The 4,553-nt window shown below is 35.8% G+C and overlaps 1 protein-coding gene and 1 long non-coding RNA gene across 3 annotated transcripts in view; both read left to right on the top strand.

The window, feature by feature from the left end:
* The window catches only part of LOC106513288 (bile acid-CoA:amino acid N-acyltransferase-like), a gene marked incomplete at its 5' end in the record, with an annotated part of 37,100 nt that overhangs the window by 7,331 nt on the left and 25,216 nt on the right, over positions 1–4,553 (top strand).
* Positions 197–1,605, top strand: LOC106513290 (uncharacterized). Its single transcript, XR_001309769.1, has 2 exons — positions 197–490; positions 1,012–1,605. It is a non-coding gene; the product is annotated as an uncharacterized LOC106513290 (long non-coding RNA).

Below are 4,553 nucleotides of genomic sequence, written 5' to 3'. Positions count from 1 at the left end.
GTCAGTCAGTCAGTCAGTCAGTCAGTCAGTCAGTCAGTCAGTCAGTCAGTCAGTCAGTCAGTCAGTAAGTAAGTAAGTAAGTAAGTAAACTTTATTTCTATAGCACCTTTCACAGACACAAACATCACAAAGTGCTTAACAGAGAGCAAAATAACTAAAAACAATAAAACAGATCACAAATATAAAAAACAACAATTAAAACACAATAAAAAGCRCATTAACTAAAAGCCTGTCTGAATAAAAATGTCTTAAGATGTTTCTTAAAAGAGTCAGAAGAATCTGAACAGCGAAAGGACAGAGGGAGAGCATCCCAGAGCCTCGGGTCCACCACCTGAAAAGCTTTATCTCCACGAGTTTTATAATGGGTTCGAGGGACCACAAGCAGCATTTGAAGACCTCAAAGTCCTGGATGGACAGAGAGTCGTCAGAAGGTCCAATGTGTATTTGGTAGAAGATGATAAAACCCTCTGGCCCAGTGTTTCATAAAGATGTAAGTTTATTGTATTTTGTTTGGTTTCTCTTTTGACTATGGCTTCACAAAACTATTGAAACATATTGTTGAATAATGACATTAGTTTATTATTAGTTTATTATGACAATTAGTTTATTAGATTATTTTTACTGTTTTGGTCCAAGCGCTGATTGTTTCACATTAATGCTACTTCACAAACTGCTGTCAGTTTTACAGTATGTACGGGGACATCCTAATATGTCTGCTAAAATAATTTGACACCGTAAAGCTTTAAATAACTGTTTGAACCACTACATTTTTTACACCTGAACTATTTTTTGATAATATTTTGGGGGGAGACTTGTGTGTAGATTCTTTGTTTGGAAGGTTTTCTCTGCATGAGCTTACAGTGTGCCAAAGTGTCCTTAAGCAAAACACTGTATCCCCTCACTGCTATGCCTTTCCTGTATGAGTGAGAATATCTAAAAAACGCTGTTCATAGTGTGTAAAAGTACATAATGCTGTGTGAATGAGTAACTCTGTAAACTCTGTCTTTGCAGAAGCTGTGGAGGTTAAAGAGATGATGTTTAATCTGTGAACCATTTACCACTTTGGTTTTGACTCCATTCAGACAGATCAGTCCTGTCAGAGTTAAACTGTTTCAACAAACTGATTTAAACTATTTTAAAGTCATTATCCAGAGCCTTCAAAGAACCCCACTTCTAAAAGTTCTAAATATCTTTTCAGTTCCCTTGCTATTTGTTCAAATAAACTTAATTAAAAACTTAATGGAACAAGAAGTGCCATATGCAATTTTAACAAATTGGGCTTTTTTAATTTATCACTTGAATTATCAAAATTTGAAAGCAGATTGTAATTCTTTCTTTGTTTATGAGTCATCTGTATTTGTATAATTTTAGTTAAAGATAATTTGTATTTGACATAATCAGCATTTGATAAATATGTTCCTGCTTGAGGACAATCAGATTTTGACCAACATGTAATCCAAATCTTGATTAAAGAACCTTGAACCAACTTGAATCTGCTTATATTCACTATGAACCTAAAGTATGGAACTTACTGTGTATTTTAGAATAAAGCCAGTGTACTGTATGTGTTTCTCCATTATTAAAGCAATATAATTTCTGCTTGAATTTGTGAATTTAAAGTCTCTAATAGTTTTAATGTGAAGAATATTTGGTAACATCTTATATTGGGTCATGTTTTCAGAGCCCTGTGGGTTTTATACTGGTGGGTCAGCCTCTGAGAGATGTTCATCAAGATTGTTTTTGGATAAATTAAACTGATCTAAAAATCTTTCAAGTTTAAGCAAATATATTAACATGGCTAAATTGCGTTTGATAGATAGGGGAGACCGGGGCTTGTTGTCACACTTTTTACACTTTTATATATTTTTTGGAAGCAAAACATCATGTAAAAAAGAAATGCGTACCAGATGAAAGACCAAAGTCTTGGGTATATATTTTGTATCCATGTCATTTTCACATTTTGCATCAGTGCAGAGTTATGAGCAATCAAATAGAGAGAGTGAACATGTGACATGTTGCCCCGCAACACGGTAAGTTGTCTCACTGTATGGGGTAAGATGTCATACTGGATTTTGCAACTAATAAACCAATGACAAAATTATTGCTGTTCTTTTTTTTTTACTCAAAAGTGAAGTTGAGAGTTGAAGTCAGGCACAGAAAATGTTTATTATTGAGCTTGAAAAAATAATTGAACAAATGCTAACATAAGAAATATGTAACATGAAATGGATTACAGTCCTTGAGAACTGCTTGCACACAGGCCAAACTATAGCTCTCAGCCTCAAATGCGTGTTTTACCTTTCTTTAGCTCAAAAATAAATTCCAGATTCAATTTTAAAAAAGCATTGTTTCATTATAAAACTTAGACCAGTCCTGAAATATGAACCTTGTTCCAATGACAACTAGAAGATCCATTCATAAAATCTTGATAAAACAAACAAACAAACAAACAAACAAAAAACTGTCAAATAATTTCCTCACAGTCAGACTCATCATCTGAATCACAGTTCTGGCATGCGTAGATTGATTTGCCAGGGGTGCATTCTTCATAGGTCCATCCTTTGCATAWTATGCACTGCACCCATGTTTCTCCTGGCTGTTTCCAAATGGCTCCACACAGACCAGGCACAGGGACTCATCTTCTCTAGTTTTCCTTTTTCTACCTATAGTTTCTTCCCTGTGTTTTGCTTCTTTGGTGTTTTGGATTTGGTTGTCTTGCATTTCCTTTCAAATGGTCTTTTTTTCCCCTTTACCTGTCAAGTGCCTCCTTCACAGGTGTGTCAGTGAGAATAGCAGTTTTTCTATTTTTTTCCTCTGCTGCTTAACTTCTTTTCTTGGACCAGCTTTTGAGTAAGGCCTAATATCCTCTGGAGTTAATGTGTTGGTTAAGATGATGGCTGGCTTGCTAGGGACTGGAATAGCTTGGTTGGTGCTTTGGCCTAGAGTATCTGGTCAGTCCTGGGTCCTCCTGATTGATTTATTAGTTACCTGTAGGGTCATTTGCCTGACTGCCCTCAACATCCTGTCAGGTTCTGCACTGCAATGTGCTGTTTTCCATTTGTAATTTTTGTATTTTTAGCAATTATTGTAGTTTGTGATATTTGTGGATTGCTGTACAGCACTTTGGTGCAGCTATTAGCTGTTTTTAAAAATGTTTTATAAATAAAGTTGACATTGTAATTCCTGACCATGTCTTGTTGCTTTCTGCTCTCCTTTAAACTACCCCTTTTCTGTAAAAATAAAGTAAAAATATTATGACAACTACTGATAAGCAGATTCTCTGTTAATTTAAATCCTTTTTGAAACTTGCCACATGTGACAACTTACCCCAAAATGACTGAGACATATTGACCCAAACGACCTTGTATTCTAATGYGACCTCTCAAAGTTAGCTTAAAACTGAACAATGACTAAGGTATGACAGGATGCCTTAATGTCTCCTCTAACAAGTCCACAAGCATCACTGTTAGGATTTTTTATCTGAAAGAAGCTTATTTTGAAATATTTCAGCTGTTTTTTTGTTTTGTTTTTTTTTTTTTTTTACTTTGGGTTGTGCAAAAAGGTTAATTGGTGCTCATCTCACCTCACAATGTGCTCGTCTCTTCTATAGGTCAAAACACCTGACCTGATCATGTAAAGGAAGAAATCTAGTCGTATTCCACTTTTTACAGTAGTTGCACCCTCTGGTGGAGAAGATAATTGCCCTTGTGACAACAAGCCCCGCTCTCCCATATTTTATTAGTCATGGGGAAAATAAAAGTGCACAGGTTGTTGGTCACAAACCCATAGGGAGGGAGGCAGCGCTCTGCAGTACAGGGCAGTGTTGCTGTGCACAGACATTTTGGAGGGCAGGAGCTGAAGTGAAAAAAGAGGGCACCTTGTGTAGTGCATCACGGGCTGTCCTATGTGGCATTTATTACAGACACACCTTGTATGTCGTGCACATTTATCTACCCTATTTTAATCAGTAGCTTTAGTCTGTCTGATTCAGATGTTTAATATTCAACACTCTACAGGTTGGTTTCTGTAACAAGCTGGCAACAACAGAACAAAAACAAGTAAGGACAGTTTGTATTTTAAAAATAACCTCCTATAATAAAGTTTATTTGCACAAAGTTACTAGTCGTTTTCTTGTTCTATGCAGGATCTTCCTTCCATCTCTTCTGTCAGTGCTCTGAATCCTAACATTTCAGCTTCATCTGTGACTGACTCATATTTTCCAATGGTTTGTCTCCCTCACCTTCCATGATCATAGATGTCCTCCTGCAGGACAACATGCTGCTTCTCTGTTGCAGCTCAAACACCAACAATTTGAAATATGATATTTATTTGGATGAAACTGCTTGGTGGCAATTTGTCAGTGCAATAAATTACATTTAAATTAATCAGACTCAAAATTACTGTCATGGCCAAAATGTAACACTGACACAAGGGGGTCAAATTCACAAGGGGACCAAAATTCCAATTTTACGTCAGGCCACTTTCTGTCAATAATAAAAAAAATAAAAATAAAAATAAAATAAACAAGGCTGAATAAAATAATAATTACAACA

The sequence above is a fragment of the Austrofundulus limnaeus genome, unplaced genomic scaffold, assembly GCF_001266775.1.
Source record: "Austrofundulus limnaeus strain Quisiro unplaced genomic scaffold, Austrofundulus_limnaeus-1.0 Scaffold11, whole genome shotgun sequence".
NCBI classification, from domain to species: domain Eukaryota; kingdom Metazoa; phylum Chordata; class Actinopteri; order Cyprinodontiformes; family Rivulidae; genus Austrofundulus; species Austrofundulus limnaeus.
This window is presented reverse-complemented; position numbering and strand designations above follow the sequence as displayed.